Consider the following 25,709-nt stretch of genomic DNA (forward strand, 5'->3'; position numbering starts at 1 on the left):
TACAATTATTAGTTTTATTTGACCCATGAAGAAACTGAGGCTCAAAAATGTTGAATAATCTCCCCATTTCACAGAGTTAGAAGTGGAGGAGCAGGGGTTCAAACCCAAGTCCCTCCCTATGCTAGGTTCCTGCTGCCTGCTCAGAGAAGAGGAGAACTCACTTACAGGATAAATAGGAGGAAAGGTTAGGACAAGCTCCTAAGTATACTCCGTTACTCATCTGTAAAAAATTTAGGCCAAAAAAAATTTTTTTCCTTAGGCCTATGCTATGGGTCAGATGTGTCCCCCAAAAGTTCATATGTTGGGAACTTGATCCCCACTGTAACAGTATCAAGAGGGTGGGAAATCCGATTATATTTGAAAGGTGAGACCTTTGAGAGGTGATTGGATCATGAGGACTGTGCCCTCATGAATGGGTTAATCCATTCATGGAGTAATGAGTTATCATGGCCATGGACTGGTGGCTTTATAATGAGCACATGAGATAGCTCTTGCCACTCTCTTGCCATGTGATATCTTGTGTTGCCACAGGACCGTGTAGAGAGTTCCCATCCAGAAGAAGGCCCTCACTTGATGTGTTCTCTGGATCGTGGACTTCCCAGGCTCCAAATCTGTAAGAAATAAATTTCATTTCCTTATAAATTACCCAGTTTCGGGTATTCTGTTTTAAGCAAAAGAAAAAGGATTAATACAGCCTAAATTTGTAAATTTTTTGTTGATTTACAATAGAAGAATCACCCACTACTTCCCTTAAGCAGCATAGGTGAACTAGGAAGGAACAATTCAGGTTAAATCAAAATGAAAACAGTCAAAGCAATCCTGAGAAACCATTTTTTAGCTAGTACAGTAACAAAATTAAAAATGAAACCCCTCTAAACTACCCCTAGTTCTGCTGAAAGTGTTGTAAAACTGATTTCAAGCTCTTGGCTAGTAGCTTGTATTTCTTTTTCACACTATTTGTCAGTTTGTAATTACACACTTGTGTGATGATGTGATTAATGCCTGCCTCTTGCCCTTGACTGGAAGCTACATGAGGGCAGTGTCTATGTCTATTTTGCTCATATAATGCCCCTAGAACCCAGCTCAGTGCCTAGCACCCGTAGATACTCAATTTGTAATTGTTACATAAATGGATATTGCTGTTGTCATTACTAACTTTTTGAAAAGCAATGAGGCAATATATAGTAAAAGACATAAGTGGATGTAATATTACTAAGTAGTTTACTCCTTTGGTAAAATACTCAATGAAAGTAAGAAAAAAAGAGGAATAGGAAGACATGAAGATATTCCTACATTATCTGTGAAGGTAAACAAACACCACAAATGCCAGGTAATGGTTTTATTAAATGATGATACATCACTTCAATGGAATAATACACAGCCTTAAAGTCGCAGTCGTGGATTTGATGTGGATGGTAATAGTCGAAACAAAAAAGTATGTACAGGTACTTCTCAAATTCAGACATGTGGGTGGGCAGAAAAGAAATGGACATTTTTGGTTTGTGAGACTAAAACCTAGAACTGGCATTCTTTAGCAGATTCTGGGCTCTGGGCCCTTCCCTGAATACACCAGCATTTGGATCCTGTTCTGGACTTCTGCCCTTCAGCCTTTTGTCAGTGTTTAGCCCACAAATGCTCAGCAAACATCCACTGTGAACAGGATTCCACTATTTATGTTCTTCCAATTTTCAGTAATCTGTCTCCTCTCCTTCCCAGTTTCATCTACTAATCAATCGGGCGGGAAGTCCTACCAACCTCAAATTCATTCATTCATTCATCCAACAAACATTTATTAAGAACCTACTATGTGCCAGGCACTTTTCTAAGTGCTGGGTAACAGAAATGAACTAAACAAATACAGTCCTGACTCGCATGGAAGTTACATCCTAGAGGAAGAGACAACACTGCTAACGAATAAATATAAGTCATGCCATCCCGCCACCGTTCTGTCACCACAATCCAACAGCCTGCGGGTTTTTCCTCAGCACAGCCTGGCTACCAGTTAAATTGGTAAGTGCAAGTCAGAGCTCATATGTCCTGATTAAAATACCGTCCAGGCTACTCAGGACACTGTTTACATTTCTTATCGCATACAAAGCCTGCAGGATCACCCCTGCTTACCTTCCCAGGTTCCTCTCCAGGCACCCATGCACTCCGCACAGGCAGACGTTTTCATGACAGCCATCTTTCCTCTACTCGGAATGTTCCTTCTACCCGCAATGCTCTGCCAACCGGAGATCCCCCCCACCGAACACCAGTGACTACATGGCAGACAACCTAGGCCCAATGACGTTACCCCTGCTGGAAAGTTTTCTCCATCCGGCCTCCCGCCCCTCCGGCTCCTAGGAATACAGCATTGCACCGGGTCCTGCAGTGCTTTATGCAGACACGGGCTGTGTCTCGTTCATTTCTCTGCCACAGGACAGGCATCCAAGAATCGTTTGTGGGGTGAATGAAAGAGTAACAGCAGTCCTTCCTAAAAGGACGCTCAAAACCTCCGAGACGTCTGCACTTCCGGGTGGCGGTTGGGTTAGCTCCCTCCTGAGGGAGGGGAGGAGAAGGGAGGGGGTGCCTCTTCGGGGGCCTCTCTAGGAGGAGGGTTCGGTGGTCTGGAGGACCCAGAGGACGAGACGGTAGAGCGCGCCGTCGGCGTCTGCGCAGTAGCCGCCCTCTGCGGGGAGGCGAGGCCAAGCGGGGGCGGGGCGGGGCGCGACAGGGAGGTGGAAGAAGAGTTTCGTAGCTATCATCAGATTGGCTAAGTGGTTTGTGACTCCAAGAAAGAGGGGAAAATAGCAAACAAACAAACAAACAAATAAAAGCTTTGCCCTAGGTGATTAAGAGGAGCACCAGGGTTGATCACGTTTCTCCCAGCTGTCTCCTCTTCCTAAGTCTTCACTGTGGTCACTGTTAGTGTCTCAAACTTCCATTCAGACGCACTCGACCCAAGCCACTCACTTTGGACGTTAGACAACCACGTCCTTCACGTTTTCCCCTCTCAGTATCTTTCTTTCCATTCCTCAGAATGCCATCTCATTTCTGGATCAATCGAATGCGCAATTGAAAGATGTTAGTAAGAGACCAGTTCATTCCAGGCCTGAAGATGTGCACAACTGCATCGCACCATTTATTGAGATAAGAAGAGGACCAAGGGGACCGGACGCCAGGCAACCCCTGTGCTTCACACTCACTGCCGAAGTTCTTAGTGTGGCGCTCAGATGCTTGAATACTGCAATGATTATTTTGCCAAACAAAAAGAAATCCCAACTTTGGGCACAGCTGTAAGGTCAATGGAATGGTTCTGAATGCCTCTGCTTGCTGCAAATTAGTTTATCAAGAGAAAAGATGGCATCATTTCAGACTTTTCTGGACAGCACTCTGTGAGAGGTCTGGGCCATCTGTGCATATCCTCCTCAAATCCTTCTAAATATAAGGAATCCAACAAAATTGGAAATGTAATGTTTAATATTTATTATAACTAGACATTGATTTTAACCAGCTCAAATTTTTTATATAATAGAGTTGTAGTTTGTGTGCTGAATTTATATTTTATAGCATATCAATTAAATGAGGCATCCCACCTTGTAAGTACATTTATGCTAGCTGTAAGGGACTTGTAGCCTACTTTTGGAATATTCGATTGCTTTATTTAGTGCTATATTATTTAAAGCCACAATTTAGATGATTCTTTGTCTGTGCTCGGGAATGCAACTTTATTCATTGGAAAAATATGATCTGCTTTGCAGCATGATTCTCAGGAACACACTGAAGCAAAAAGGAGAATATATTTGAATCATATTAAATTTATTTTCAATCTATAAATTATAACAAGGTAGAGATTATAAGCAGGCTTTTTTTTTTTTTTTTTTTTTTTTTTTTTTTTTTTTTTTTATGGCTGGCCGATATGACTATTAACCCCTGGACCTGAGTGTTATCAGCACTATGTCCTAACCAACTGAGCTAACCAGCCAGTCAGCAGACTATCCTTTGACATCACAGTTAACATTATTTCTTTTCAATTAAACAAGCTTTCTATAACATTTATTTTCACTTCTGACTACTTTTTGGCCAGGTAGGCTATTCACTGTTACCTGTACACTGATAATGCATAACACACTGATAATACATAACATTTCTCTGAGACTTTGCTTGTGACCTTGTGTGTGACCTTGTGAAACCTTTGCTTGTGATCTTGTCTGATTTTGTGTGACCTTGGCTCTGCACCTGAACTTACTGTTTGTTTCAGTCCCTTTTGTGTTGCTATAACAGAAATACCTGAGACTGGGTAATTTACAAAGGAAAGAGGTTTATTTGGCTTATGATTCTGGGACAGCTGCATCTGGCACGGGCCTCAGGGTGCTTCTAATCATGGCGGAAAGTGTCAGGCAGCCGGCAGGTACAATCAGATCACATGGCAAGGAAGCAAGAGAGAGAAGCGAGAGAGAGAGAGAGAGAGAGAGAGAGAGAGAGAGAGAGAGAGAGAGAGAGGAGATGACAGGGTCCTATAAACAACAAGCTCTTGCGGGAACTAATAGAGTGAGAACTCACTCATTACTCCCCCCTCCCCCAGGGAGCACATTAATCCATTCATGAGGGATCCACCCCCGTGACTCCATCAGTTTCCAACACTGCCACATTGGGGATTAAATTTCCACATGAGTTTTGGAGGGACAACACACCCAAACTCCATCACTGTTTTTTCATTTCTTCGCTTCCTCTTGGTTATTCTTCTTGCTGTATTCGTTTGGCTCCCATTATTTTTTGTCTACTTTGCATTTGTAAATGAGAGCCAGAAGAATGGTTTAATGACAAAATACTAAAAGCTCATTGTAAATCATCCATGTAGACAAATGCTAATAAGAGGTTTCTTTCTTGGCCAGAGTGAGTAAAATAGGTGGCTGCCTCAATTTGTATCCCTGAACCCACTTGTTGGCAATGAATAGGCATCAGCCTGTTCCCTTTTATTTTGTCCTTCATTTATTTTCCTTAAACTCCAAAACTCCAACAAATTCAGCCATGTTTTCAGCAAGTAGAAGTGTTATGCTGTACAAGAGAGTCCGGATGTATTCATTCATTCATTCACCTGTTCATTTAGCAAATAGTTATCCGACATGTGAAGATTATTGGTAGAAACATGAGTCTAGAGTTGACTTAGCTCAGCTAAGGACAGCATTCCTAGTCTATGCCTCCTTGAGATCTAAAAGATAACTGTTATAATTGTTATATTTGATGATGTCTCCAGCATACTTAATGGCTTTATGCACAATTTTTTAGTGTCTAAAGCTACTAGTAATTTTGAATTACTTAACCTTTTTACTCATATAATAACAAAGGGAAAGCAACCCTTATTGAAGATTTTGCTTCTCAACCAGAATTTAGTTTATCATAGCAATGATATAGAATTGTGGCTGCACCAGGAATGGCCTGTGAGGATTTAGCTCCCCACAATCTCCCTTACCCTTCCCTTACCCAAAATACCCCAAGTAATTATAATTACTAAAATATGAATGCTTAGTATGCAGTCACAGCTTCAGGATAAATTCCCTAGCCAGCTTCACCCCCTTCCAACCAGATTACCACCCCAAAGTCCCTCCTACGTAGCTATTCTAGAACTTCCACTGGTCCTCTCCTGCTTTTCCTCCACAGCATCCTAGCTCTGAGCTCTCAAGTGTGTAAGACAGTCAATATTGATCAATGATTCCAAAGTCGTCTTGATGGAAACCTGACTATATGCCACCAAGAAATAGGTCTGCAATAAAATCTACTTACCGCCATCACAAGAATAAACATGATAAACATATCTGTTATGTTAACCAGAAAACTAAAAACTATTTTCATAGAAGAATGTCTTTACATCCACTCATATTCAATATACAACTTTTGTTGTTGTTGTTTACTCTTCTGTAAAGTTGCTATCAGAGACAAATACTGTCATACTATATTGGTACTCAAAAGCTTTACCCCTAAGCTTGTGTATTAGTCAGGGTTCTCCAGAGAGACAGAGTAAATAGGATATGTTATAAATATGTGAAAGGGGATTTATTAGGGGAATTAGCTCACATGATTGTGAAAAGAAGTCCCACAATAGGCCACCTGCAAACTGGATGCCAGTAGCGTGGCTCAGTCTTAGTCTGAAGGCCTCAAAACCAGGGAAGCCAATGGTGTCCTTGGTGTGAGTCTTGGAACCCAGAAGCTGAAGAATCTCAAGCTCTGATATCTGTGGAAAGAAGAGAAGAGTGTATCCCAGCTCCAGCAGATAGAGTGCTTGGCCTTTTTTCTCTGTATTTTGTTCTCTTGGGGTCCCAACGGATTGGATGGTTCCCACCCATATTGAGGGCTAATCTTTCCCACCCAGTCCACTCAGGCTCTCATGCTAATCTCTTCTGGAAACGCCTTCATGGACACACCTAAAAAGACAGTGTTCCTTTATCCAATCAAGTTGACACCTAGAATTAACCTTCACAAGTCCATCCCTTGTCAACTTAGTGTCTGTTATATCTCCTTAAATCATACTTAATCTTTAAATGGGACAATAACATAATAGTTTCACCTAACATAGGTTATCCTATGTACAACCAAAAATGCATTAATTCATTTCCCAGAGAAGGAGGTAAATTCCTTAGATGATATTTACTCTTCTATTGATATCCCATGACTTAAATGCAAATATTATGATGTAAAGTTAACAGTATTTAAATACTGAATAAAATCAGTAAGTCTCATCGTACATGGTAAAAAATAAGAGGAACAAATACAAAGATAATTGCTTATGTACAGTATATATATATATGTAGAGACATATTCTTAACTCAATAGGGAGGATAATTACAATCCTTGTTTCTGTAACTGGTTATCTGGTCAAAGCTGGTATTTATTCTTACCTTCTCCTACCCATTCTTTGCCTTCAGCAAGCACCTCACCTGGTCATGGTTCTTTACCTGGTGGAGTGACCCGAACCTTCATCCCTGAAGAGTCTGGGCCATTCATAGTCTTGCCTGGATTTGGTTGTAATTTTCCATTGACCTTAATCACAGGGCATGGCAGTACTAAGGGTTGCCTTAAGGGATCACCTGTATTCCAGAAATAATCTTTCTCACCTCCATTGTGAAGTAGTAGTCCAACTTCCCCTTGGTAGTCTGGGTCAGTCACCCCCACCAACACCATAACTACTTTCTTAGTCTGCTGGCTCAGAGACATGAGGAGCCCAACATTGCCAGGTGGCAGCTTTGACTTCCAGTTCAATGGGATCATTTTTGTGTCTTCTGATGGAAGCATTCTTCCCTCTGGAACCAAGACTCTAGGCCAGTAGAACATAAAGTCGTGGATACAGGGAGCAAAAATTTTGCTAGTGGGTCTGTAGGGGTAATGGTGAGTGGTATCACTTCTGTTTCCACCCCTTGATTCCTGAGCCTGTGAATCCTGGCTATGGGAGAAATAGGACCATACATTGGGTGCTGATTTAGAGCATATATAGCCTTCTGAAGAATCCTGCCCCAGCCCCGCAGGATATTGTAACCTAGCTGGCACTGTAACTGTGACTTCCAAAGGCCATTCCACCATTCTATCAGACTTGCTGCTTCAAAATGATGGGGAACATGGTAAGACCAGTGAATTCCATGAACATGAGGCCATCGCTGCATTTCTTTGGCTGTGAAATGAGTTCCTTGGTCAGAAGCAATGCTGCGTGGAATACCATGACAGTGAATAAGGCATTCCGTGAGTCCACAGATGGTAGTTTTGGCAGAAGCATTTCATGCTGAGAAGGCAAATACATATCCAGAGTAAGTGTCTATTCCAGTAAAGACAAAATGCTGCCCCTTCCATGATGGAGGCGGTCCAGTGTAATCAACCTGCCACCAGGTAGCTGGCTCATCGCCCTGGGGAACGGTGCCAAATCAGGGGCTCATTGTTGGTCTCTGCTGCTGGCAGGTTGGGTACTCAGTGGTTGCTACAGCCAGGTCAGCCTTAGCGAGCAGAATAGCTGAACCAATGCATAACCTCCATCCCTGCCACCATGGCCACTTTGCCTATGTTCCAACTGGGTGATGATAGGGGTGGTTGGAGAAAGAGGCTGATGAGTATCCACAGAACAGGTCATCTTATCCACCTGATTGTAAAAGTCCTTCTCTGCTGAGGTCACCGTTCGATGGGCATTCACTGGGAAACAAATATCTTTACACCCTTTGCCCACTCAGACAGGTCCATCCACATACCTCTTCCCCAGATTTCCTTCTCACCAGTTTTCCAATCAGGTTCCTTCCAAGTCCCTGATCATCTGGCCAAACCATTGGCTACAGCCCATGAATCAGTATGTAATTGCACATCTGGCCATTTCTCCTTCCAAGAAAAGTGCACAACCAGGTGCACTGCCCGAAGTTCTGCCCATTGAGAAGATTTCCACTCACCACTGTCCTTCAGGGATGTCCTAGAAAGTGCTACAGCTGTCTGCTTTCCGGTGGCGCCTGCATATCATGCAGAACCATCTGCAAAACAGGTTCTAGCCTTCTCTTCCTCTGTCAACTGATCATAGGGAACTCCCCGTGAGGCCATAGGTGCAGGCTGGAGAAGAGAAGGCAGTGTAGCAGAGGAAGGAACCATGGGCATTTGGGCCACTTCTTCATGTAGCTTACTTGTGCCTTCAGGACCTGCTCAGGCCTGATCACATATATACCATTTCCATTTGATGATCGATTGCTGCTGTGCACACCCAACCTTATGACTTGCTGGATCAGATAACACCCAGTTTATGATTGGCAGCTCAGATCACATGGTAAGTTGGTGACCCATAGTCAAGTGTTCAGTTTCTACTAAGGCCCAATAGCAGGCCAAGAGCGGTTTCTCAAAAGGAGAGTAGTGGATGATGGCAGGGCCTTGCTCCAAAATCCTAAGGGTCTTCGCTGTGATTCAGCTATAGGGGTCTGCCAAAGGCTCCAAACAGCATCCCTATCTGCCACTGACACCTCAAGGACCGTTGGTCTGCTGTGTCATATGGCCCAAAGGGCAGAGCAGCTTGCACAGCAGCCTGGACCTGTTGCAGAGCCTTCTCCTATTCTGGGCCACATTCAAAACTAGCAGCCTTTTGTGTCACTTGGTAGATTCCTAATGAGGAATGTGTTGCCTCCAAAATCCAAATAGGCCTACTAAACTCTGTGCCTCTTTTTTGGTTGTAGGAGGGGCCAGATGCGACAAGTTATCTTTCACCTTAGAAGAGATATCTCAACATGCCCCACACCACTGGACCCCTAGAAATTTAACTGAGGTAGAAGCCCCTGGATTTTAGTTGGATTTATTTCCCATCCTCTGACATGCAAATGTCTTACCAATAAGTCCAGAGTAGTTGCTACTTCGTGCTCACTAGGTCCAGTCAGCATAATGTCATCAATGTAATGGACCAGTGTAATGTCTTATGGAAGGGGAAGGTGATCAAGATCTCTGAAAACTAAATTGTGACATAAGGCTGGAGAGTTTATATACCCCCGAGGTGGTACAGTGAAGGTGTATTGCTGGCCTTGCCAGCTGAAAACAAAACTGCTTCTGGTGGGCCTTATGGACAGGAATGGAGAAAAAGGCATTTGCCAGATCAATGGCTGCATACTAGGTACCCAGAGATGTGTTAATTTGTTCAGGCAATGAAACCACATCTGATACAGCAGCTGCAATTGGAATCACTCCTTGGTTAAGCTTATGATAATCCACTGTCATTCTCCAGGATCCATCTGTCTCCTTCACAGGCCAAATAGGAGAGTTGAATGGGGATGTGGTGGGAATCACCACCCCTGCCTCTTTCAAGTCCTTGATAGTAGCACTAATCTCTGCAATCCCTCCAGGAATGTGGTATCATTTTTGATTTACTATTTTCCGAGGTAGAGGCAGTTCTAATCGCTTCCATTTAGCCTTTCCCACCATAATAGTCCTCATTCCACATGTCAGGGAACCAATGTGTGGATTCTGCCAGCTGCTAAGAATGTCTATTCCAATTAAGCATTCTGGAACTGAGGAGATAACCACAGGATGGGCTCGGGGACCCACTGGACCCACAGTGAGTCAGACCTGGGCTAAGACTTCATTAATCACCTGGCCCCCCTAAGACCCTATTCTATCTGGAGGACCACTGTGATGTTTTGGGTCTCCTGGAATCAGTGCCGATTCAGATGCAGTGTCCAGTAGTCCCTGAAAGGTCTGATTATTCCCCTTTCCCCAGTGCACAGTTACTCTGGTGAAAGGCCACAGGTCTCTTTGGGGAAGGATGGGAGAAAGATTAATAGCATAAATTTTGTTAGTATACCAGGGTGCTTCCACAAGGGGACCCGGCCATCCCTTCATTCAAGGGGTTCTGGGTCTGTAAACGGTTCAAATCTGGGAATTGATTGAGAGGCTGTGACTCTTTGTTTTCATTATTTGAGTTAGACTTTTGTTCACTTGACTGAGAAGTTTTCTGCTTATACAGATCAAGTAAGAATTTAGTAGGCTTCCTGTCTATTTGACTTACAGGAACAGATTGATTGACTAACCAGTGTCATAGATCTACACGAGTCCGACTATTCTGATTATTGCTTTGCCTCTGCTGTCCATTATAGTAACTATACCCACCTTGCCTTTGTTGGTTGAGTGCCGCCACTTGGCCCCTGCCATCCTGGGATCCACTTAGTCCCATTGCATTTAAGTGTTCCGATTGCTTGACTGTGTTTCCTACTGTAAGGTCCAGTCTACAGAGAAGAGCAATCACAGGGCCCTTCAGGGATGCTGGGGCTCCCCTCACAAATCTGTTTCCCAAAGTATCAGTAAAAAGTATGTCTTCTGGAGCTTCCCAGTGTGGGTGAATAGGTTTTACATGACAAACCCACTCTAGCATTCCAGTTTCCCTAAGCCTTTGAATCCCTTCCTGTACAGTTAACCAAGGGAGATCAGGCATCTATAACTCCCTCATAGTGGGCCATCTTTTGTTTCATACTTAACCCAACCAATCAAACTATTAGCACCTTTCTTAAGTTCCAAAGCTGCAACATTAAATGAAGAATCTCTGTTTAGTGGGCCCATATCAATAAATTCAGCCTGATCCAATTTTATGTTCCTTCCACCATTATCCCCCACCCTTAATATCCATTCCCATACATATTCTCCCAGTTTCTGCTTGTATGAAGTAGGAAATTCACGTAGTTCTTTTGGAATGTAATGCACCTCCTCATGGGTCACACTTTGTACCTCACTTTTCAGGGCCTGCCGGGCCTTGAGTGTAGTTATGGGTCTAGAATCAAAGATAGATGGTGGGGTGGGTCCTGCGGAGAATCAGCACTGCCTGGCTCAGTAACTGCCTGAGGGGAAGCCATTACTGTTTCCTTAGGCAATGCAGAGTTAATCCGCTCACACAGAGGTGGAAAAGCCACTGTCTCTGGGGATGGGGGTGGGGAGTTAATTTCTGGCAAACAAAACGCAATGCAATTTATGGGTTCCATGTCCCCAGCTTCATAAAGGTCTTCCCACATGTCCCAATCCCAACTTGCAGGATCCCATTTGTTTTAGTCTGTTTCTGTTGCTTATAACAAAATACACAGAACTGGGTAATTTATAAGAAAAACAATATTTATTTGCTTACAGTTTTGGAGGCTAAGAAGTACAAAGTCCATCTGGTGGTGGTGATAGTGACACAGGGATCTCACATTGCAAGATTGTGGAAGCAGAGAGAGAGAGCAGAGACACAGACGCTTCATGCTCCCCTTTCAAAGCCCTCCAAACCATGCCCATGAGCACCATTTTTAATCCATTCACTATGGCGTGGTCCTATAATCTAATCACCTCTCCAAGGCCCTACCTTTTTTTTTTTTTTTAAATTTTATTATGTCGATATACATTGTAGCTGATTATTGCTCCCCATCACCAAAACCTCCCTCCCTTCTCCCTCCCCCCTCCCCCCCAACAATGTCCTTTCTGTTTGCTTGTTGTATCAACTTCAAATAATTGTGGTTGTTATATCTTCTCAAGGCCCTACCTTTTGATTACCATAATAGGATTTCCCATCCTAACAGTCACAGTGGGGTCCACATTTCTAATAGAACTTGGGGGACACATTCAAACTTCAGTGAGTTTTGGCAGGACATAATTCAATCCATGACACCATTCTTTCCCAACCAATGCCCTCAATTTAACAGTAGATACCTTAGGGACATGGACCACTCTTGGTATAAATTTTCTGAATTAGTCCATTTCTGTTGCTTGTAACAAAATACCTGGAACTGGCTAATTTATAAGAAAACGAAATTTATTACTTACAGTTTCTGAGGTTGGGAAGTCCAAAGTCCAGGGAACACATCTGGTGAGGGTCTTCTTTGGTGGTGGCTTTACAGCAATGTAGGGGTCTCACATAGCAGAAAATGGAAGAGCAGAGGGCTGGCCCATGGCTCACTTGAGAGAGTGTGGTGCTGATAACACCAAGGCCATGGGTTCAGATCCCTACATAGGGATGGCTGGTTAGCTCATTGGGTGAGTGTGGTGCTGACGACACCAAGTCAAGGGTTAAGATCCCCTTACCAGTCATCTTTTAAAAAGGAAAAAAGAAAAAAAAAGAAAAAGAAAGAAAATGGCAGAGCAGAGAAAGGGAAACTCCCACATGCTCTCCTTTTAAAGCCCCCAGAGCCATGACCCTGACCACCATTATTAACTCATTCACTACTGCATGGTCCTACAATCTAATCACCTCTTCAAAATCCCACCCTTCAATTACCATAATAGGATTTCCTGCCCTCACAGTTAACAGCAAGAATGAGATTGGGGGGACACAATTCAATCCGTTGCATTCTGTCCCCGCTTTTCTTGTCTTCTGAACTTTCACCAGCACGTAGGCTTTTTCTAGCTGGCTCCTCCAAATTCTTCCAGCCTTTCTTCAACACCCAGTTCCTAAGCCACTTCCACATGTTCAAGTATTTGTTATAAGCAACACCTTACTTCTGGTACCAAAATCTGTATTAGCCAGCGTTATCTAGAGAAACAGAATAAATAAGATATGTTATAAATATATGAGAGGGATTTATTAGGGGAATTATCTCACATGATTGTGAAGAGAAGTCCCACAATAGACCATCTGCAAACTGGATGCCAGTAGTGTGGTTTTGTCCAAGTCCAAATGCCTCAACACCAGAGAAGCTGATGATATCTTTTTTTTTTTTTTTTTTAAAGATGACTGGTAAGGGGATCTTAACCCTTGACTCGGTGTTGTCAGCACCACGCTCTCCCCAGTGAGCCACAGGCCGGCCCCTGATGGTGTCTTTGATGTAAGTCCTGGAACCCACAAGCTGAAGAGTCTTAAGCTCTGATGTCCATGGAGAGGGGAGAAGGGTGTGTCCCAGCTCCAGTGGATAGAGAGAGTGATTCACCTTTTTTCTGTTTTTGTTCTCTTGGGGACCCCAGCAGATTGGATGGTTTCCACCCATATTGAGGGCCAATCTTTCCCACCCCGTCCACTCAGGCTCTCATGTTAATCTCTTCTGGAAACACCCTCATGGACACACCTGAAAAGATAGCTTTACCAGGTTTCTTGGCTTTCCTTCATCAGGTCAAGTTGACACCTAGAATTAAACTTCACAGCTTGCATCTAAAATTCCATGGCTATCCAATCAGTAATTTCCCTTTTCCTCATAAAGGGAATTGATGATATTTCCATTTTCTGTTGTTTCTGCATACAGGACTGGGAGTGAGAACAAGATGTTGACTGAAAAACAGAAACATTTTGCAGAAGTGAAATCATCATTTGTTGAATTGAGAAGATGCTCATAGGCTATGGAACACACAACTATGCCTGAGCTGTCTGCAATTAGGGAAACAACCTGGAGCAGCATTGGGGAAACTTTGTGTGGGAAAAACTGCAGTCTGAGCTCAATGACTATTGTACATCTGATGGTTTCTATGGGAAAGAAACCCCATAGGTATTTAGCAGGATTCAGAACACAATCAACACCATAGGATTCATGCTGGAGATAAAATCTTTGAATGTAATGAGTGTGGGAAAACTTTTACATCTTATTGGATGACAGAGAATTCACACTGGAGAAAAACCATATGAATGTAAGGAATGTGGGGAAGCATTTTGGCACAGTTCAGGTCTTATTAGACACAAGAATATTTGTCCTAGAGAGAAATTCTATGAATATACTAAATGTGGGAAAACCTTCAACCAGAGTCCAAATCTTACCCAACATTATGTAATCTCTTCATACAAGAGAAAAATGTAGTCAGTGTGGAAGAGCTTTTGGGGAAAGTGAAAACTCACTCAGTATATGATAATTTAGGTTGGAAAGACAGTCATTGAATGTTTTGAGTGTGGGAAATCTTTCATTTGAGCCTCACACTTTACCCACTAGAGAATGCACACTAGAGAGAAACCAAATGACTGTGAAGGGGGTGGAAAAATCTTCAAGTGGACCTCAAGGCTTCATAGGCACAGAGAATTCACAGGGGAGAGAGGCCCTGTGAGTGCAATGACTGTTGGAGGCCTTTGATTGGCACCCAAACTTGGGGCACCATTGGGTCATCCATAGGGAGAAGCCACACAAGTGTAGCACATGTGGAAATGCACTCTGGAGACATGTAAAATTTATCCAGCATCAAATAATTCACACTGGAGAGAAACCCTGTTTGTGCAAAGCATGCAGGAAACTGTTTGGAGGAAGGTCAGCCTTTGTTTCTCATCATCAGAAAACTCCTACTGGAGAAAAAACCTTGTAAGTGCAAGGAATGTGGGAGAGTCTTCAGCTGGTGAGCCGGTCTGATTCATCATCTGAGAATTCATACTGGAAAACAGCCTTAGGAACGTGGAGAACATGGAAGAGCTTCCGATTCAAGCTTACCTCACTAGTATCAGAGAACTCGTAGTGAAGAAATGAGTTTGAAGAAGCTTTCCAAGGACACTGAAAGTTTATTAAACATCAGACCATTTATACCAAAGATTAGTTCTGAGAATATAAGATTGTTCATGAGCCCAGTTATACCTCATTCTGCAGTAATCTTCTCCTTTCCAGAAATCTCTTAGTGCCTTATACTTCTGTAATGCCATCTAGCACTTGGTCTTGTATTTGACTTGCATGAGGTTTTCTCCCATATCATGGGGTCTTTAATACATATTTATGAATCTAAGAAGTGGTAAGTATAGGCATTTTTTCCCATCCTTCTATGTTCCATATTTCTTTATCTCTATGATTTAGGTCTAAACAGTGATGGATGCAGGAGGCCAGAACTGCCATCTTAAGGAGGATCACCATCTTAATGAGGCCATTGGACTAGAGCAAGATGAATGATTGAGTTTCATTTCCCTGTTCTGATGACACCAGCTTCTGCCCTTTTTTTATGTCCACCTTTCTTCTATTGTTTCTGCCCCTTCTGGTCCTTTTGCCCGGAAAAGAAATCCTCAGCCTGTAGAAGACACCCTTTTGCCTGCCAGACTCTACTGGTGGCAAGAGGAGCCCGTCTCAGTTTTTATCCTTTACTAAAACCTGCTCTTGCTGTAGAAGTCGATTTTTTTGCTGTCTCCTTTCTATTTTTCTACCTTACAAATAGCAAGTATATGGCTTTTCTTTCTTCATATTGACAATCTTGGTCTTTTAATGGGAGTATTAAGCCCATTTACATTTACTATGGTAACTAGTGTATCTGGGCTATTTTTTACGAGCTTATTTTACTTTCCATTTGTTGCACTTCCTATATTTTTATCCCCTCTCTTTTTTTATTTCCTTTTCTACTGACAATTTTTCCATTCTCATTCTATTTTTTCACAGTATTAGTTTGGAAGATAAGTATTCTGCCTTATGTCACCCCAAAATTTGACTCCCACTGTGACAGTGTTAAGAGGGTGGGAAATCCTATTAGGGTAATTGAAAGGTGGAGCCTTGATGAGGTGATTGGATTGTAGGACCATGCAGTAGTGGATGGATTAATAATGGTGGTCAGGGGTATGGTTCTGAGGGCTTTAAAGGGGAGCATGAAGAGTCTGTCCTCTCTCTCTGCTCCACTATTTTCTGCCATGTGAGACCCTTGGGTCACTGTCACCACCAAGGTCTTCACCAACTGTGTTCCCTGGACTTTGGACTTCCCAGCCTCTGAAACTGTAAGAAATAAGTTTTGTTTTCTTATAAATTAAAAAAAAAAAGTAGTAAGTATAGGAAAACAGGGACCTTTGAAAGTCCAAAACTCCACAAGACATTGAAGGAACTTGAAGGTCAAGTCAAAAGGGCCTGTTTTGGATGAGATGGGAGGTCTAGTGGCAGACTCATGACTATTAACTCTGATATTGTAACCGAGCAGTAAAGATCTCATTGAGTTTGGTTGCTCGTGACGCCAAGAGCCAACAATTCAGTGAGGCAAAAGTAGTGCCTGGAATGATGGGAGGGGAAATAGCCTACCTCCTTGACTGACTGACTCAAGTTTAAGGTTTTTAAAGGAAGAGAAGGAATGCAGGTGTGTGCAAGAAGGTCATGGGGGGGGCGGGTGGTGACATGGGATTAGGAGGTGGTTTGAGTCAGACATCAGGGTTCCATGATGGACAGGGTCTCTGACATCAGGGAGTCTGTGATCAGTGATATTTCCTAAGGAAAAACTCAAAGACAGTAATCTCAGCCAACCTTCAGTGAAATATTAAAATACCTGACTTGGGCCCTTGACCAGGTACATGTATAAGGCCATCTTCTTTAAGCAAGAGCACAGATTAATAACCAGCTTGGTCTCTCTTTGACTGTCTTTGTCCACAAAGGTTGAGTAGGAGAGTGGGAGAAACAGGAGGGAGGTTCAGCTTGGCTTCTTAACCCTATGTATGCAGAGGCTATGTAAATGAGCACAAGGAAGAAAAGAAAAGTTTTTAAGAGAAATGCTCTGGGGGCCAGTTTTGATATCACTGCAGCATGTTTGTGCTTGTGTCCTATAGATCTGGTCACTCCCGTGCACTACAATTCTGCATTGTTATGGATTACTGCAGATGGATAATGTTTGGGCAACTAGGCTTAAATTCAGAGTTTAATGAAATAAACTTCATTTTTAGGGTAAATTAGGAGGATGCCAGTGTGATGAAAGCTGTGTATTTGATTTATATTAAAATCTTAGAATTTTGTAGCAGGAAGTGATTGAAGAACTGTAACCCAGCTGCCCATTTTTCAAATGATAAAACATAATCAAAGAGATTAGGTAACTTTCTCAAAGTTTTGTAGCTAGTAATGGAAGCCCTCCTAGGTCTCTTGCTCTCCTTCTAAAGCAACTTTTTTATGCACTGTTATCTCTTTGGATATGTGGTAGGTCACCTTTTTTAAAAAAAGTAATTTTGATGCAAAACTAGATTATCTGTTTCTGGTAAAAAGTCAGGTAGGTCAGTCATTCATGAAGAGAAATGCCTGCGTGAGCTAGATGACTCATAATGTTCCAGTGTAAAAGACAGCCCTTCCCACCACTTGGAAGTATTCAAATGCTAGAAAGGATGTTCCAGAAGGCCAGCTGTGACTAAGAGATAAATAGAGGCTGCCTCCTCTGAAAAATAAGATCATATCAAGCTGGGCAAATCTGAGAGCTAGCTAAAGCACGGAAACTTTAAATGTCAAAACTGTTAAGGTATTTTTAAAACTCTGAGACTTTTATTGATTTTCACAGCTGAGAGGATGAAAGCAGTGGAAAAGGGTGAAAAGAATCTGTAACATATAAGTTTTTCTATACTGGGAAGGTTTTTGTTCGATGTTGAATTGCCTGAGTTTTTTTGTGTCATGGGCTGAATCGTGTCCCCCAGATTCGTGTGTTGAAGTCCTAACCTCCAGGACCTCAGAATGTGACTGTATTTGGAGATAGGGTCTTTAAAGAGGAAATTAAGTTAAAATGAGGTTTTCAGGGAGGGCAGTAACCCAATCTGACTGCTGTCTTTATAAGAAGAAGAAATTAGGACACAGACACATGCAGAGGGAAGACAACGTAAGGCCACAGGGAGCAGGCAGCCGCCCACAAGCCAAGGAGAGAGGCCTCAGAAGAAAGCAACCTTCCAACACCTTGATCTTGGACTTTGGCCTCCAGAACTGTGAGGAAATAAATTGTGTTGTTAAGTACCAGTCTGCAGTACTTTGTTTCGGTGGCCCTAGCAAACTAATACAACTTGCGAAAGTCAGTGAGCTCATGTCTTCTTGTAATTACACTGAAGCATGTTTCACAGAGTTCTGGTGAGTGCAGAATACAATCTTCTTTGGGTTCAGTTTTTCTATCCCAGAGCTATCGGGATCTAATTCCCAGACAAGCCTCTTTGTTTCTGCCATTCACTCTGAGTGTGGCATGCGGTTATTCTGGTGATTAACTCCCAGAAGGCACAAAGAACACAGTCTTTGCATATCTCCTGTGATCATGGAGGCTCTCAGGATGGGGCTACTGGCCTCTTATTATTCTAAGAATGCTATTTGGCATACTGGTGCAGGGGTTTGGGGTGCCTTCCTCCTGCCGTGAGTCTGGAGGGGGGTTGGGGAGGGGGTAAGAGCTGAGCTTCGGCGCCCTTCAGAAGCACGTGGGAGTGTCATTCCCATACTCAGGGAGGGGCTAAACTCAGAGACCTGTGAGCCTGTAACATGCTTTCTTTCTCTTCTCTGGACAGGCCTGGATGGCCCCACTTCCCCTCAGCTCTAACCATCCAGCCTGCCAACACTGCAGTAATATCTGGGTGCAGGGAGGTGTCTTTATTCTTGCCATAAACCTTTCAGCCTTACAGAACTGGGTGGGGCAGGAGCCAGGTCCCAGTTGACCCTGATGAAAAGTTTCATCAAGATGTGTAGCCAAAGGGCAGGAGGCAGAGGCTGACCCTTGGGAAGGGGTATATTGCAGTGTAACAATAAGCACCACTTAGTGCTAACTCAGCAGGGTGCCAGCACAGAGACAAATTCTGCCTTCGTCCTTCCAGTGACTCTCCATAGTCGCTATCACTATACCTACTTTACAGATCAGGAAACAGGCTCAGATGAGAAAAAAGAGGGGAAGTAACTTTCCTGAGTTTACACAAGCTACTTAGTAGCAGAGCCAAGAATTCCGGACAATAAGCCTTTATTCAGGACCCACCACATGCCTGGTACGTGTTAAGAGGACTACAAAGAAAAAGAAAACCCAGCCCCTCCTCCACACAAGTGCATTGTTTAGTGAGAGGAAATGGTAAAGCAATTATTACCATATGATGGGCAAAGGAGCACAGATGGGAGGGGTCTTGAACTTCAGACCGCAAAGTTAAGGAAAAGTTTAGAAGAGGTCATGGCAGAACTGAGTTTTGGATGGTGAGTAGGAGTTTATCAGGTGGAGAACAGTCTAGTGCACAGGACACAGTTCAGTGCAAAGGCTAAAAATGTGACTTTGGAGTCCTGCTCTTGGGTGGGATCTAGCCCTGGCTCCTAATAGCTGAATGGCCTTGAGCAAGTTTCTCAATCTCTCTCAGCCTCAGTTTTATCATCTGTGAAATGAAAATAATAATAACCACTTCATATTGTTATTTTGAGGATCAGATAAAATAACGCACATTGCCTGAAAAAAAGTAGGTGCTCAGTAAATCACAGGGAATTTCCAAAGAAAGGAAACAGAGGACTTGTTGTGTACAAAGGGGAATGGCGAGGTTGAGGAATGTGGCTAAAGAGGTGGCAGGGTCTAGATGGCGCAGGAGCTCGTTTGCTAAGTTGAAGGAGTTGGGACTTCATCCTGTAAGCAGTGGGGAGCCATTGCAGGTTTTAAGCAGAATAACATGATCAGATTTACGTCATAATAATATCACCTTGGCAACACTAAAGAGGATGGGTTGAGGGAAAGACGTAGAGATGAATTTGTCCTGGTGAGGAATGATTTAGGGAGAGTGTAGGCTAAAGCAGGGGATAGAGGATGGATGCCACAAGTATTTGATGGAAGAATTGTCAGGCCCTGGTAACAGATTGGATGTAGAGAGCGAGGGAGAGGGATGTGCCGGGGAAGAAGGGTAGATGTCCACATGCTGGGCATATTCGGGCTTAAAAATGAGGAGGCTGTGCTGTGCAGGAAGTGAAGATCTGGGAGGCAGCAGCCTCAGTCTGGGAGGGGAAGTGACTGCTCACTTGGACTGTGCTGAATGACGAGAGAGGCGAGCTTAGGGCAACACTGGGAAGCACATTTAAGTGAATGATGAAGGGGAGCTCTGTTAGCCTGTTTCTGTTGCTCGTAACAAAATACCTGGAAATGGGTAATTTATAAGAAAACAAAATTTATTGCTTGCAGTTTCTGAGGCTGGGAAGTCCAAAGTCCAGAAAACATGTTTGGTGAAGGCTTTCTTTGGTGGTGACTTCAGTGACATCAGGGTATCACATCACAAAATGGTGGAGCAGAGTTTAAAGGTCAGGTATACCCAGCTCTCCCCAACACCCTCAGAGGAAGGTTAGACTAGATGTAAACCAGTGCTCCCTGGTGCAGGAGAAAATCCTTGTGAGATTGGAAACCAAGTCCAGTCTTCCTGAGAAATAGTAGGCCAGATTTGCATCTCAGAGGTAGTACAAGAAAACTCAAGCAGGGAATTCAGCTGAAAGTGGTTCTGGTTTTGAGAGTGCCGCACACATCTGTCAAAAGCAAATGCATGTAGAGGGCTAGCCACACACCCACAAAAAGCAGCAAACGTGAATCCTCCCTGGAGGAAGGCCCTTTCATCAAAGGCCTGTGGGAAGCCCCAGGAAACTTTTCTCAAGGGTAATGAGCAGCACACATTCAAAGATAACAAAGCACTCAGTGAAAAAGGCATCACATGAAGGAATCGGTAGAGGCAACAGCAACATCTGGTCCCTTAAGACTATTCAGATACTGGAATTACTAGACTCAGATTTAAAAATGTTTCTCCTTACTCTCTAAAAAATTAAAGTACAAACTTTAAAATGTTTGAAAGAAGAGGCTGCCTGGTTGGCTCAGTTGGTTAAAGTGTGGTGCTGATAACATCAAGGTCAAGGGTTCAGATCCCTGTACTGGCCAGCCACCAAAACCAAAAAGTCAAAGAACATCAGAAAGAAAGATAAAACTATAAAAGTGACAAACACACTTGAGAAAGAACTAAGTAGAAATGAAATATTTAGTAACTAAAATTAAATAAAGTAACTAAAAATTTAGTAACTAAAAACTCAGTGGGATAATCACTAAAAAACCAGAAGAAGTATAAAATTTCCAAACCAGTAGAGGAAAAAAAATGCATCGATAACCAATCTAAAAATAGGCCAGAAAGGAGAGAAACAAAAGTGATAGGTATTATGGGAACTCTCATCTGCTGCAGCTGGGACTATAAATCAACACAACTACCTTGGAAAACAGTTTGGCATTATCTTGTCAAGTTGAAGATACACATATCCTCTGACTCAGCAGCTCTAGTTCTAGATATGGATTTTTAGAATTATGCATAAATTTGTGCACTAGGAGACAATGCACTAGCAGCAGTGTTTATAATAACCCCAAACAAGAAAAAACTCAAACATCTGTTTTTTTAAATTTATTTATTTTAAATTAAATTAAATTTATTTTTTATTGTAACATAGTTGATTGTACATATCTGTGGGGTACAGAGTTGAATATCAATACTTGCTTGCAATATGTGATGCATAAATCAGGATAATTAGTATATTCAATGTTATACAATGTAATAGTTTTTTGTGTCCCTTTACCAATTCCTCTCTTATTACCCCTTCTCCTCCCCCTTTCTATTTTAGAATGGATAAAATCACTGTATACTATAGAATACCAGTTAATAGAAATAAGTCAATTACATGATAAATTACATGTGATATATCAATTACATGTGAGATAATCTCACAATGTTGAGCTGAAGAAGTGACACAAAATTTGTTACATACATATAATGATGTCATTCATATTAAGTTCAAAAATGGGCAAAACTAAACTGTATTCTTCAGGATTGTATCCAGGGGTTGTAAAACAAACAAACAAAAAAGATGAATATTGTAAGAGAAGGTTGGTTACATCTAGGGAGGAGGGATATTGATAGATGGTAGTTACACAGGAGATTGGCTCCATGATGATTTGTTAAGTTGTATATTTTGTCTTATGTATTTTTCTCTATATGTGTTATATTTTATGGTAAAAGAAGTTAAAAGAAAAGAAAAACCTGTAATGGATAGGTTTGGCAGCAAAGAGGATTCGGCTAAGAGTAAAATTCATGAACTCACAGACAGATCAGAAGAAATTATCCAGAATGCAAATATAGAAACAAAAAGATAAAAACAAAGATAATGAATACAAAAGTTAAGAGACATGAAAGATAGATAAGGAGGTCCAACATACATTTAATTGAAAGTCCAGAATGAAAGGGCAGGGAGAAAAGGTGGAGGCAATATGTGAAGAGAGAATGGCTGAGATTTTTTAGAACTAATTAAGGACAACAATTCACATATTCATGTCTCTGGGATAAATGCCCAAGAGTGTGTTCACTGGGTCTTATTGTTAGTGTATGTTTAGTTTTACAAGAAACTGCCAAACTGCCAAACTGTTTTTCAGAATGGCTGTACCATTTTTTATTCCCACCAGAAATTTAGGAGAGACCCTGTTTCTCTGCATTCTTGTCAGTACTTGATATTATCAGTGTTATCATTTAGCCATTCTAATACATGCTTAGTGTTATCTCATTGCAGTTTTAATTTGCATTTCCCTAATGGTTAATGATGTTGAACATTATGTGTCTTTTTTGGTGAAATGTCTGTCCATATATGTTGTCCATTTTCTAATTGGATTATTTGTTTGTTTGTTTACTATTGAGTTCTTTGTATATTCTAGATACAAGTCCTTTGTCACTGTGATAATGTGATATAATAAGAAATACATATGTGATCTTCATCCCCAGTCTCTAGCACAAGAGCATCTAAAACCCTTGAGATTTGCTGAGGGGTAGGGGTGAGAAGTGTATTCTTAATAAGCTCCTTTTAACAATACTTGTGTTTATGCTAATGAGGTGACTCTTGGTGGGCCCCTAAAGAGCCTCAGGATGGGAGCTGGTTGCCAGAGGAACCAACCTGGTGATTAGAGGGTTGGAATTTTGGCCCCAACCCCAACCTCTGGGAAGTGGAAAGGGGCTAAAGATTGAGTTAGTTACCAATGGCCAACAATTTAATTAATTATGGCTATGTAATAGAACCTCCATAAAACCCCTAAACGATGGGATTCAGAGAGATCCCAGGTTGGTAAACACATCGAGGTACTGGGAGGGTGGCACACCCAGAGGGGGTATGGAAGCTCTGTGCCTCCCCCTGGCATCTCTTCAGCTTGGCTATTCCTGAGTTGTATCGTTTATAATAAATCAGTATATGTAAGTAAAGTGTTTCCATGAATTTTGGAGCCATTATAGCAAATTATTAAACCCGAGGAAGGGATCCTGGGAAACCCTGATTTAGCCAGTCAGTGAGAAGTATGGTTGGCCTGGGACTTGTGATTGGCATCTGAAGTGGAGACAGTCTTGTGGAACTGAGCCCTGAATCTGTGGCATCTGATGCGAACTCTAGGTAATTAGTGTCAGAATTGAACCGAATCATTGGACGCCTAGTTGGTGCCTGGAGAGTTGAAGAATTATTTGTTGTTGTGGAAAAAACCAACACATTTGGTATCAGAAGCATTGTGAGTAGAAACAGACCACAAAAGTCACATATGTTGTTGCAAATATTTTCTCCCTGTCTGTAGCTAGTCTTTTCATCTTCTTAACTGGGTCTTTGGTGGAGCAAATGTTTTTAATTTTGATAAAATCAAATGTATCAGTCTTTTTTCCCTTTTATGGATCATGCTTTTGGTGTCACGTCTAATAACTTTTTGCCTACACCAGGGTTTCTCAACCTCAGCACTACCGACATTTTGGGTTAAACAATTCTTTGTTTTGGGGGGGCTGTCCTATGTATTGTAGGATGTTTACCAGCATTCCTGGGCTCCCTTCACTAGATGCCAGCCATGAAAATAAAAAATGTCTCCAGACATTGACAAACACCTTCAGGGGGCAAAATCACCCCTGGTTGAGGACCACCAGCCTAGCCCTAGGCCCCAAATATTTTCTCACATATTTTCTTATAAAGGTTTAATAGTTTTACATTATGAACTAAGTCTATGATTCATTTTGAACTAATTTTTGTATAAAGTATGAGGTTTAGGTTGAGGTTTACTTTTTTGCCTATGGATGTCTAGTTGTGCTAGTACCATTTGTTGAAAAGACTCTTTCCTTTATTGAATTGCTTTTGCACCCTTGTAAAAAAATCAGTTGGATGTGTTTGTGTGGGCCCATTTCTGGGTTCTTTGTTCTGTTCATTTGATCTATGTGTCTATCTTTCTGCCTATACCACATTGTCTTAATTACTGCAGCTATATAGTAAGTCTTAAAGTCGGGTGGGGTAATATCTACCACTTTAATCTTTTTCAAAGTTGTTTTGGTTATTCTACTTCCTTTGCCTTTCTGTATATATTTTAGAATAAGCTTGTCAATATCTATAAAAATTCTTGTTGGGGTTTTGATAGGAATTGCATTAAACCTATAGGTCAATTTGGGAACTGACATCTTTACTGTGTTAAGTCTTCCAATCCATGAGCATGGTATGTCTCTCCATTTACTTAGATCTTATTTGTTAGCATTTTTTAGTTTTTAGTATACAAATCTGATACATGTTTTGTCAGATTTATACTTAAGTATTCAACTTTTTGTGTGATTGTAAATGTTATTATGTTATAAATTACTGTTTTAAATTAATTGAAATACAATTAATTTTTTTATGTTGCCTTGTATCCTGAGACCTTGCTGAACTCACTTATTAGTTCTAGAAGTTTTTTATTGCTGTTGATTTATTAAGATTTTTTATGTAGACATTCATGTTATTTGAAAGTAGGGAAAGCTTTATTTCTTCCTTTCTAATCTGTATCCTTTTTATTTCCTTTTCTTGCCTATTGCACTTACTAGGACTTCCATCCAGTACTATGCTGAATAAGAGTGGTGAGAGTAGAAATCCTTGCCTTGTTCCTAATCTTAGGTGGAAAATGTTCAGCCTTTCACCATTAAGTATGATGTAAACTGTATATTTTTTGTAGATTTTGTTAAATGCTTTTGTGTATCAATTGATATAATCATATGGGCTTTTTTTCTTCTTTAGCCTGTTAATATGTTGGATTACATTGTTTGATTTTTGAATATTGAATAGCCTTGTATTTGGGGAATAAACCCTGCTCGGATATGGTGTAAAATTGTTTTTATTTAGTGCTGGATTTGATTTGCTAATATTTTGTTAAGGAATTTTGTGTCTATGTTTATGAGTGACATTGGTCTCTAGTCTTTGTCTCGTTGTAGTGTCACGGTAATATTGGCCTCATAAGTTAGAAAGTGCTCCCTCTTCTATTTTCTGGAGGTTATGTATAATTGGTGTTAATATTTCTTTAAATATCAGTAGAATTCTCCAGTGAAACTATTTGGGTCTAGAGATTTCTTTTTTGAGAGTACAAGGAAAGAGTTAATACAGCAGGTCTGTTTTACTCATTTCTCACTTATCTCTGTAGCCATGGTGATGACCCTTGGTCAAACTCTGAGAACTAAACACTTGGAGTATTCACATAGCTACTGGGTAAGATATTCTCTATGCCCAAAGCAGTGGGTCAAGATGAACCAAGTTGTCAGCATGTTTAAGGTAAACATACAGATTCAAGATGCATACCTGGTGCCTGGTTTGGGGCTATGCTTTGTCACATGGGAGGTATGTGACCAG

At 41.6% G+C, this 25,709-nt stretch overlaps 1 long non-coding RNA gene across 1 annotated transcript; it reads right to left on the minus strand.

The window, feature by feature from the left end:
• On the minus strand, positions 1–2,533 carry LOC134373850 (uncharacterized). The gene is made up of 2 exons (XR_010022996.1): positions 2,122–2,533; positions 1–611 (listed from the first exon to the last, which is right to left on the minus strand). It is a non-coding gene; the product is annotated as an uncharacterized LOC134373850 (long non-coding RNA).
• Between the last annotated feature and the right edge of the window lie 23,176 nt (positions 2,534–25,709).

This window comes from Cynocephalus volans, chromosome 3, assembly GCF_027409185.1.
Source record: "Cynocephalus volans isolate mCynVol1 chromosome 3, mCynVol1.pri, whole genome shotgun sequence".
NCBI lineage: Eukaryota > Metazoa > Chordata > Mammalia > Dermoptera > Cynocephalidae > Cynocephalus > Cynocephalus volans.